Source organism: Erythrolamprus reginae, chromosome 7 (genome assembly GCF_031021105.1).
Source record: "Erythrolamprus reginae isolate rEryReg1 chromosome 7, rEryReg1.hap1, whole genome shotgun sequence".
In the NCBI taxonomy this organism is placed as follows: domain Eukaryota; kingdom Metazoa; phylum Chordata; class Lepidosauria; order Squamata; family Dipsadidae; genus Erythrolamprus; species Erythrolamprus reginae.
The window spans coordinates 30262694-30274735 of NC_091956.1; positions in this window are offsets into that span (position 1 = coordinate 30262694).

Below are 12042 nucleotides of genomic sequence, written 5' to 3' on the forward strand. Positions count from 1 at the left end.
TGAAATTGTTGTATCTTTGAGATTCTGGATCTCTTGCTCCACATAAATATCTTACTACTTGATTTAGAACTCAACATTATCATGGTTTTAATCATAAACTGTTTGACACATTTCAGCTTTAGCTCACTCTAAACTAAGAGGCTGCAAAGAGTAAGTAGAAAGACTACACTAACACAGGTCAGCTGAGATTTTCTCTTTTCATCTTGATAAAAAGTCACTGAGGAAACCTGGTGAGACCAATAAGCCATTTAAAAACAGGAGTTTAAGTCTGTAAGGGAGTTAGAAAATGTGAATTCTTGTCCCCAGTGGGATCATTCCAGCTTCCATGTGGATTACTGCATTGGAAAGACATCATGAGACATGCAAAGGTACTTGCAAAACCTACACTGAACAAGGCTGTAAATCATTGTAATTGCATACTTGTGCAGCACACACCATTTGGGATTTGATTTATCTATTTTAAAAAAACCTTAATGGTAGCACTCTTTGGGGTGAAAAAAAGGGCCCAAATTGCCTTGGCACTATTGTTGATTTTGGAAGAAGTGACTGTAATGTGTTCCTGTCAAGCTCTAGAGACTTGAAAAATTACAAGCTATTTGAAACTCCTTCACTTTTACTATTTCCAATTTGACATGGGTGTTTGATCTTGGTCTTCCCAAGAAAATAATAATTCTGGTCTTAGAGTGATTGACTGAAAGCCTTTCCTCATTACAAAATTCTGCTGAGGCTCAGAGATTTCTCCTGAGGCCCAGCTGTGTTAGAGAAAGAATTGCTTTATCATCAGTACACAGCTGTACTCCCAAATGCCTGTCACTGGGTTTGAAAAAGTGGAATTCCTTTTCAGTTACATTAGCTATCACTGAATTTGCTTAGATATAAAACCACACAAAAGCTACAACATTATCCTGTTTCACACTTAGATCCAGAAAGTGAGCAATAAGATGACTAATTCTATTACACTGAATCTGGGAGATAGTATTCCCAGATTACTCTCTTCCAGCATCTCAATTAGGAATATAATCTCTGATCAATAGGTGTTAAGGAACAGCTTCCCCCGAAGTCTTTCCTTGGAATAGACTCAAAGGATGATAGTAAGACAAGGGATATTTTATATATTAAGCTGATGTTGGGGCCTTCTGGGCCCACTGGGAGTTGGGAAACAGCCTGTTTTCAGCCTCCTGAGAGAGTGGGAAAGACCGTTTTCAACTTTCCCAGGCTCCTGGAAAAGCTCTGAAGCTTGGAGAGAGCAAAAAATGGGCATGCTGGCAGAGGGATGGTCACGCGCACATGTACAGGGTCACATGGGATTATGGGTCTGGTCATGCAAGCGTATGACTGCGTCCTGTACTCCCCTCTTTTCATATGCAAACCAAAAAAAGGTTCACCATTATTGTGCTATGTGTTCTGCCCACCTGCTTACCTAGTTCTTCTCCAGCCAACTGTGGCAAGATGCCCCTATAGAAAGTTTGCCATGTGCAGTTGTCCTGCAGCACATTGGGGACTGTGAGTTGGCAGGGGCAACTTGGCAGTGGGTCAGCTGGCTATTCTGAGCTAATCATGATAAGTTGCCCTAGACCCGTCACCTTTTGCCACTTTCTGACAAATAAAGTCAAGGGGGGAGCTAGATTCATGAAATGACTGTGCTACTAATTTAAAAACTGCAGTGATTCATTTAATAACAGAATGGGGCAAAATTCACTTAGCAACCATTTCACTTAGCAACAGAAATTTTGGGCTCAATTGGGGTTGTGTCAAAGTTTACCTGTATAGCATGAACAATGTCCAACTGCTTTCCATTGATCATCCATGGCTAATCTTGGGATTTTTTTTCCAAATAATTTTTTCTACAGTAGATTCATCCATATATTTTGGACTACACCTTCCATAAACCTTACCTAATATAACTACAGATCATCATACCAGCTACAGATTATGGAAATTAGATGGATCTGGAGAACATCAGATTACAAAAATCTATAGATGAAAATTTGAATAGTTCTTTACATAATAATTCTATTTGGTGAAGGAAGGTTAGACCTACCAGGGTCAGAAAAAATAGCTGCTAACAATGAATAAAGATTTAACTGTAGTTTTTCAAAGGCTCCTATCATGTTACGACAGCATCTAGGTATTAGAAAACTATTAGTTCTGGCTTGCAAAAACTGCAGCAAAATATCTCTACTATTATTGTCTGGATTTTATTTTGTTTTGTTAGGTCTAGGCTACTGTTGGCTACTAATATAAAATTGTGCTTTGTTTTGGTTTTACCTCTTCATTTATAAGAAGATCAAAAGAGAAAAATGGTACTGGATAGAGGCAGTGAAACTTTGCAGGTTTTTGGAGGGTGAATGGGTAAAGTAATAGAATAACCAATTCAACATAAAATTAAACTTTATTGAACATTCATGGAAATATTCATTGAAGAATCATGTAAATTATGGATTTATGAAAACTAAATTGTTGTTTTAATCAATCTTCAAATTGAATGAAATGAAATCAATTACTTAGTGGACTAAATGGCCATTTGCAAGCATGTTCACACAACATGCTAAGCCCTGGTTAACTGGGTAGAATTGCTATGTTTAATAAGCAAACAAGCACATGATAAATGGACTGTTCCACACAATAAGATATAGTATGAACGAGTTACCCTTACACTGAACCATAAATTACAATGTGTTTCCTTTCCCCCCATCCCACAAACCCAGCTTCTTATAGGAGCTCCACCAGATTTGCAGAGCTCTCAGCATGATTAATAGAGCTACTTTGCTGATTAAAGTAACTTATTTAAATCCCTAATTTAAAAGGAGAGAGTATCTCTTTGAGGAGAGGAGAGGCCAGGCACCCTAACCCCAACTCAAACCCTTGACGTGAGTGATGTCAAGTTGTCCACCTTTAAGCCAGTCACATGACCTTTAAGCTACCCATGATCACATGGTCGTCAAGCCACTCCCACCTGGTCACATAGCCTGAAAGCCACACCCACAAAATAAGCCACGCTCACAGTGTGGTAGCAAATTTTTTTGTAGCCCTTCACTGTCTGAAATGTTTTAATTATACAAGAATAATTATACAGCATAGCTGGCTGGAAAATTCTGGGAGTTGAAGTCCAAAAATTGCCAAGTCTGAGGACCCCTGTTTTAATAGTATCAATAGAACAGTATCAACTACTATACTTGGAGCACAGAATAGTTTAACTTGGATCAAATGGAATAAGACTTAACTATTATTATTATTAGTTAATATTAACTATGTCTCCTACAACATTGGTTCTCTGAAAGGGTTGCCTTGTTCTCCTTAATGACTGAGCCAGATCTACCCACATGAATTGACCTTAGACAGATATGGGAGCAGTAGTTCTTAGATGATTATAGTGAAGGGTTGTTTGAGGGTAATTCACTGCAAGAGAAACAGGAACCACAGGCACGTAAATTCTTTTACAAAGCTAATATCTATATTTTTAAATTCCCATTCACATCATCATGTTCTTTCACTGCATCATCCTGTAGGAAGTTGGCATCCACCCCTCTCCTAGAAGAATGAAATATTCTAGGATATATTAAAAAGGGAGAATGTTATACCTACCTGGATGAGAAAAGCAGAAACATGTTCTTGGAAAGCAGGCCCCACCAATGTTCCCTCTAATTTTTTTTCAGTGTAGGCGGAAAAATATAGTGTCTGAGCGGCAGTCCCTTTGGGACTGGGCGGCATAGAAGTATAAATAAATAAATAAATAAATAAATAAATAAATAAATAAATAAATAAATAAATAAATAAATAAATAAATAAATAGATAGATAGATAGATATATAAATAAATAAATAAGAAAAAAATTCCCTTGTTTTTTTATTAAAAGAAATTAATAATAAAACAAAACCTATTACTATTATTACTATCTATTACTAGTAATCTATTACTATTATTACTATCTATTACTATTATTACTATTACTATTCCTTTACTATCTATTACTATTATTACTATCTTCTCCTCTTTCTCCATCCCTGTCTCCTCCCCCCTTGTGTGTGTCTCTGTGTGTGTGTGTCTGTGTGTGTGTGTGAACTCTTGAACCATTTCCAATAACAGGTGAGCTATTGGAAATTGTTCAAGAGTTCACACACACACACACACACACAAACGGCTGGGTTTTTTTTCCCTCTGTTATTATTTGGGTGCATTTTACCATATGCTTTAAATCAAGAGTCATTTCTCTCTCTTTCTCTCTCACCCTCTTGCTCTCTCTCTCTCTCTCTCGTTTTCTTTCTCTTTCTATTGCTTTCTTTCTCTCTCACTCTTTCTTTCTATCTCTCTTGCTTTCTTTCACTTCTCTCTCTTGCTATCTCTCCCCCCTTTGTCTCTCTTTCTCACTTACTTTTTCTCTCCCTCTCTCTCTGTCAGCGAGGGGGCTGCGAGAGCGCTTTCTCCGAGCACTTCGGGAATGCCTGCCCTGCCTCTACTGCAGCCCCCTTGCTGAAAATCCGGGACGAAAGCGCTCCCAGCGATGGGGCTGTAAGAGGGGCGGGGTGGGCATTCCTGAAGTGCGTGGAGAAAACCCTCTCTCGCAGTCCCCTGGCTGGGAGCACGGATGAGGATGAGAAGCTGCAGCCACCGGCCGCCACGGGAGAAGTTGCGCCCTAAGGCAGGAGGCGGAGGAGAGGGGGCGGATCGGGCGAGCAGGGGGCAGGGCCGAGAGTCCAGGGGCACGAGGGGGCCGGAGGCACCGTGGGGAGGCAGGGGCGGCTCCCTTTCCTTCTACTGCTGGCGCCTCCCCGCCCCCCCACAGGCTGGCAGGGGGATGGGGACCGCACACCCATGGAAAAGGGTGCGTGGGGGGTATTTTGGGGCGCGCGCGTGCACACGCACACAGCTTGCAGGGAACGCTGGCCCCCACCTTTACTAATAACCTGAGAAAGGCTGGGCTGGCTTATCAATAACACAAAAGACCTTCACCCTCAGAACATAATAGGATTAGCCCTCTACCCATCTCACCACATGACACCTGAGAAGATTACATCACCCACCAAGATTCAACCCAGCCTAGGACTGTAGGATAACTTACAAAGTTATCCCTGAATAGCCACATGGGAGCCTGACAATCAATCATGATACTTTTCTTGCCACAGGAACAGGAAGTAAGTTCAAAGCCCAACAGAAGGTATAAATCTCTCCCCTTTTCTTACCCATGGGTTCCTTTTGCCCAGGACTTCAAACCATGTAGTTCTGTCCACCACTAAACCACCTTTCCAAGCTGTCTCCATGTTTCCAGTGTCCTTCTTCCACTTGGAACCAGTGGTGGGCTACAAGCTGGAATGCTAAATTGTGCTTGCCGCCACGGCTCATAGGTTCTTGCGGGGCCAGTGTGATTTTGCCTCCACACCTGTGGAGGTAGCAAAACTGTGCACAGAACCGCAGGTGCGTACGTGTTTCGGCATGTGCGGAAACAAAAAAAACCTCATCGAAACACGGGCACACCTGTGGCTCCATGCACGATTTTGCTACCTCTACAGGTGCGGAAGCAAAATCACGCTGGCCCCACAAGAACTTATGAGCCACTACGATGAGCGCAATTTAGTATTCCGGCTCCTAACCCACCGCTGCTTGGAACTGAACCCAGATGGACATTTCTACCAACAATCTTTTAATACAACATTTTGATATTGTGAGCTTAACTGAAAACCAGTATGTAATAACAAATTCAACACACTGCAGCCTAGTGAATAGCTAAGAGCTACTCTTATATCATAGATATTATGAAGCTGTACCAGTACATATGTCAACAACATTCACAGTAGCACAGACCATATTGATACATGTAGTTTAATGAAAAATGGGTAGTATTATATACCATCAAATGTAAAAGAATCTTCATTATTTACCTGCATTCTTTGTGTCAGGTTCGCTGTAAATAGAAGCCAGGATAAACAAGGTAAAAATCACAAAAGCCAGCAAGATGAAAGCTACTTCAAGTCTTGTAAATGGCAGCTCCATGTACTGTTACCTAAACAAAATGCAAACATTTACTTGGTATGCATGAAGTCGAATAGCCAAGTTTACTTAACTTTTTGTTAGAGGATATTACATCCTGGACAAACAGGTTGAGTCAGTTATACAGGGAAAAAATACAGTTGGTAAAAAAAAGGTCGATGTATTCCATTGCATGAACATTTTTGTCTTAGTTACGTAGGATATTAAAGGATTAAAATTTGCTGTATGTTTGCATTAGGTAGAACTCAGTTATCATGCACTGGAGTTCATTTGGGAGGGGGTGAAATTGTTTTAATATGGAAGTTTCACAATTTGAATGCCTTACAAATACGTTGGATTACGATTCCCTTCTTTCATAACCAGGATGTTTTCACACTAGATAATGATGATTGGAAATAACTTATTTGTACATCACATTGTTGAGGAAAGCTACCTTGGGAAAAAATGAGGGTAAAAATAATTTATTTATTTATTTGTTTGTTTGTTTGTTTATTTTGTCCAATACACAATAATACACAATGCGGGTTATAGAGGATATAATCAGATAGAATTTATTAAAGGGGGAATAGAGAAGAAAATAAAGGAGTGAAATATAACTATGAGAGAATAGCAGAAAAAGATATAGGTATAGAAGAGAAGATATAGGAGATATAGGAGAGACTATAGGACAGGGGACGGTAGGCACTCTGGTGGACTTATGTATGCCCCTTACTGACCTCTTAGGAACTTAGTGAGGTCAACCGTGGATAGTCTAAGGGTAGAGTGTTGGGGGTTACGGGATGATACTACAAAGTCCGGTAGTGAATTCCACGCTTCTACAACTCGAGTACTTTTTACAGTCAAGTTTGGAGCGGTTAATATTAATTTTGTAACTGTTGTGGGCTCTCGTGTTGTTGTGGTTGAGGCTGAAGTAGTCTTTGACAGGTAGGACGTTGCAGCATATGATCTTGTGGGCAATACTTAGATCATGTCTGGGGCACCTTAGTTCTAAGCTTTCTAGAACCAGGATTGTAAGTCTAGTTTCGTAGGGTGTTCTGTTACAGATAGAGGAGTGAAGAGCTCTTCTGTTGAAGTATTTCTGGACATTTTCGAGGGAATTAATGTCAGAAATGTGGTATGGGTTCCAAACAGATGAGCTATATTCTAGGATGGGTCTGGCAAAAGTTTTGTAAGCTCTGGTAAGTAGTGTGAGATTGCCAGAGCAGAAGCTACGTAGGATTAGATTAACAACTCTTAAAGCCTTCTTGGCGATGTTGTTGCAATGGGCTTTGGCACTTAAGTCTTTAGTTATTAGTATTCCAAGGTCCTTGACCAAGTAGCGGTTATCTGTGATAATTTGTTGATTCAGTTTGCATTTGGAGTTTTGATTCCAATAATGAAAATGTTGTATTAATTAATTAATTAATTAATTAATTAATTAATTCATTAGATTTGTATGCCGCCCCTCTCCGTAGACTCGGGGCGGCTCACAGCATACAATAAGACAATTCATAACAATTCTAATAAATTTAAACAACATTAAAAAAAAACCATTATTAAACCAGTCATACACACAGTCACACCATACATAAATTATATAAGCCTGGGGGAGGGACGGGGAATGCCTCAATTCCCCCATGCCTGACGGCAGAGGTGAGTTTTAAGAAGTTTACGGAAGGCAAGGAGGGTGGGGGCAGTTCTAATCTCTGGGGGAAGCTGGTTCCAGAGGGTCGGGGCCACCACAGAGAAGGCTCTTCCCCTGGGACCCACCAGATGACATTGTTTAATCGACGTGACCCGGAGAAGGCCAACTCTGTGGGACCTAATCGGTTGCTGGGATTTGTGCGGCAGAAGGCGTTCCCGGAGATATTCTGGTTCGATGCCATGAAGGGCTTTATAGGTCATAACCAACACTTTGAATTGTGACCGGAAATTGATCAGCAACCAATGCAGACTGCGGAGTGTTGGAGTGACATTGGCATACCTGGGGAAGTCCATGATTGCTCTCGCAGCTGCATTCTGCCTGATCTGAAGTTTCCGAACACTTTTCAAGGGTAGCCCCATGTAGAGAGCATTACAGTAGTCAAATCTCGAGGTGATGAGGGCATGAGTGACTGTGAGCAGTGAGTCCCAGTCCAGATAGGGCCGCAACTGGTGCACCAGGCAAACCTGGGCAAACGTACCCCTCGCCACAGCTGAAAGATGGTTCTCTAATCTGAGCTGTGGATCGAGGAGGATGCCCAAGTTGTGGACCCTCTCTGAGGGGGTCAATAATTCCCCCCCCCAGGGTTATGGATGGACAGATGGAATTGTCCTTGGGAGGCAGAACCCACAGCCACTCCATCTTATCCGGGTTGAGTTTGAGTCTGTTGACACCCATCAAGACCCCAACAGCCTCCAGGCACCGGCACATCACTTCCACTGCTTCCACTTTATGCCTTCCACTCCATTCAAACCTCAGTTTCCATTATAAAGATTGTGGCTGAATTCCTGGTTAAATAAGCTTAACCTTTAAGGGTGTGTCAGCTTGAAGCCTTAATCTTTCTTAATGTTAGCTACATTTCCTTAATTTTTTAAAAGAAGACATCCCTTGTTTTCAAACAATAGAAGTGTTTTCATCTCTAAATCTTCAAGATGACTTGACATCCAACTAAATATCAAAATAATTCAACACATTTTTTTTAACAAGAACAATGAACTTAAAATGTAGCTGTTCCTTAAGGAAACATTATGTTCCACTATGGGAAACAATTGAAATTTAACAAACCTATATATATAAAAGCCAATTACCATTCACTCATCAAGAAAATTCCAGAATTGTAAAACCTACAAACTTAGCAGATATGTCCCTCTTGGCTTCTAAATATTCGCTAAGAAAGGATTTTTGGAAATGACCATTGGATCATTAATATTTCTTATACAGTATTACTTCATAGAGTATTACTTCACAAGAAGAGTCCTTCACTCCTCCCCATGTAACAAATTAGCCTACTCCTCCAGACTTCAAATACTAAATGTAGAAAATTTACAACTACGTTGTCTCCGAACTGATTTAACTGTTGTTCATAAAATCATACATCATAATGTACTCCCTGTCAGTGTCTACTTCACCTTTAACAACAACACAAGAGCATGTAATAGATACAAACTGAATGTAAATCGCTCCAAACTTGACTGCAGAAAATACGATTTCAGCAATAGAGTGGTCACCCCCTGGAACTCATTACCTGACTCTGTTGTTGCTTCCCCCAACCCCAAAATCTTCAACCTTACATTATCTACAATTGACCTCTCCCCTTTTCTAAGAGGTCTGTAGGGGGCGTACATAAGTGCACTTATGTGCCTAATGTCCCTGTCCTACTATCTTATTATTACTACATTCTACTTATGTTATGTTATGTTATGTTAATATGTACTATAATACTATACTTGTTTGACAAATAAATAAATAAATAAATAATAAGCAAACAAACAAACAAACATGCTCTGATGCTAAAGTGTTAGACATTCTACTCCCCCTCCCCACCTAAACTAGGCATGGGCATGGTCAATGCATGATTCATCCACCTGCAGGCTGGAAGTTTAGACACTCTACTCCCACTCCCCATCTGAAAAGAACTCTGTTCCAACTGCCAGTTGCCTTATATTAACACACTCTGATGCTAAGGAGTTAAACATTCTACATAAATTTTCAAGCTTTAAGTGTCAATGTATCAAGGCTGATTGTAACTAATAATTAATTTTCAAGCTTTAACTGTCAATTTATCAAACCGGTTCAGTTTTGTATATCCAGGTATTATATTTAACTAATTTCATATAAAAATTGATGAAATCACACCTGTGTTTATTGTAGTTCTAGAAGGGTTGTGGGGAAGAATATTTGCCCCACCCGCACCCCCTAAACCTCTAGTCATTTCAAATAATATTTTTGTAAATTGTATGTAAGATAAGACTCTTATTACTGGCAAAAGATGGCACTGTTTAACTGCTGTCCAACATAAGTACTGTAAATGTGAACTTTTCATGAGATGAAACTAAGTGCAATCCAGAGGAATGAACTTTGAGCTCACAGCGACAAATAGTTATTGCGTAATCACTGGAATTTTACCAATTAATTATGCTGCTTATTTTTTTTCTTTCAATATTACATAATACAGCAGGAAAAGACTGATCTGTCAGTCATAGACAAAACTTTCTATTGTGTTAGCCTTTGTCTTGTTAATCTGGATTACAGTTTGTATTATAGGTCATCTGATATCCTTTGATTTAACTACTTGTAAAAGGATGGGAAAGAAAGAAAGAGTGAGGATATCTGAGGTGGCATAGTGGTTAGAATGCAACCTCGCAAGCTAATTCTGCTGATTGACAGCAGTTTGATTTTCAGGCTCAAGGTTAACTCAGCCTTCTATGGTCAGCAAAATGAGGACTCAGATTGTTCGGGGCAATATGCTGACTCTGTAAATCAGGGCTCTCCAATCTTGGCAATTTTAAGACTTGTGGACTACAACTCACAGAATTCCTTAGCCAACAAAGTTGCTGTAAACTACTTAGAAAGGGCTGTAAAGCACCTATGAAGTTGTATATAAGCCTAAGTGATATAGTTATCATGGTCAATTGTTGGCTATTTTGTATGTATGTATATATGCAAGCATGCATGTATGTATGTATTTCTCCTTAGAAGTAGCACCTAAGGAGTTCAATTTTTCCCCTTGCCTGATAAATACAGATATTAACCTAAATGCACTACTTACGCTGATTTGTAAGGCAAACTGCATTAAAATGGATTACACTTTTGGGTGCATTTGCCCTGTTTTACCTGAAATCTTATGCCTGTTACCTGAGAGTAAACATTTTTAATCTCAGTGGGACCTCAGTGAGTCACAGTTATAAGACTGGAATGTTAACCACTTTTGCTAAAGTTGAATGACCAATAGCAATCTTTTGTGACACCTGGGGAAGCTTTCCACCATGTTAGCTAATAAAAAACCAAACCAAACCATGAATGCTTCTCTGAAAGACAGTACTATCTACCATTTTAAAGACAAGTGTTGTATAATAATAAATGATATATGAAGATTCTTGGGATCAGGTTATTTAAGAGACCATGTTTTCCCAGTTGTTTTTAACTTGTCGTATCCAATCTGATGGGAAGGACATGCTCCAAGTAGTCCTGTCTCAAGACGTGCCAGCTAGTGAGGCCCAGAAGGAGAACTTTTTCTGTTATTCTGCCCATTCTATGGTAAACCATACTGTTGTGACCTGTTGGACGTTGGCCCCTCTAGCAGCCAAATCAGAGAAGACCTGGGAATCAGGGTCAGCATCAGAGCAACCTGGGAGATTTCAGGGGGAAGAAGTAATGGAGGGGTCAGAGATACAGAGGTGGAAGCTAAGCTGTCCATCAGCCTTTACATGGAGAGTCAATAGTCCCCAGATCTGGAGGTAGTTGATGAACAAGAGGAGGAACAGCTGGGTCTAGTGCCTGACATATGGCCAGGCTCCACTCTAGCTCTGGAGATAAAAGCAGAGGGTGGGGGGAATTTGAATAAGTGTGGCAGACAACTAATCATCTTCCAGATGGATGGACTTGTTGGCCTGTGAGAAAAAACTTTTTCTGGAGCTGCTGGCATTGCTAATAAAGCAATATTTTGAGTTCACATCAAAGGGTTTGTTGTGTTTGAGGAGCTGGGTCAGAACACATACCCTCTTAGATCAAATATGTTGTTGGTCTTTTGTAAGGGCATGAAAACTTGGTTTTTTCCTGCTGAAGCTTGGTGTTCTGGCTGTATCAGATCTGATTTCCTGACAATGTTACTTTTGCTTCACTGAACTCATCTGCTGTATGTTTCTATTATGTCTTTAATTCATCTGTATTCTAAACTGTCTAGTATTACATATATAAGATTAGCAGCTGTATAAATCAATTAATTTTTAAAATGTATTTATTTATTTATTAGATTTATGAGCTGCCCATCTCATCTAGAGGCGACTAAAATGAGGGAGAAAAAAATAAAAGAAAGACAGAATATTTTTAATTTCATATTATTTTATAAAATGATAAAATGGCTAAGGAACTTAAAA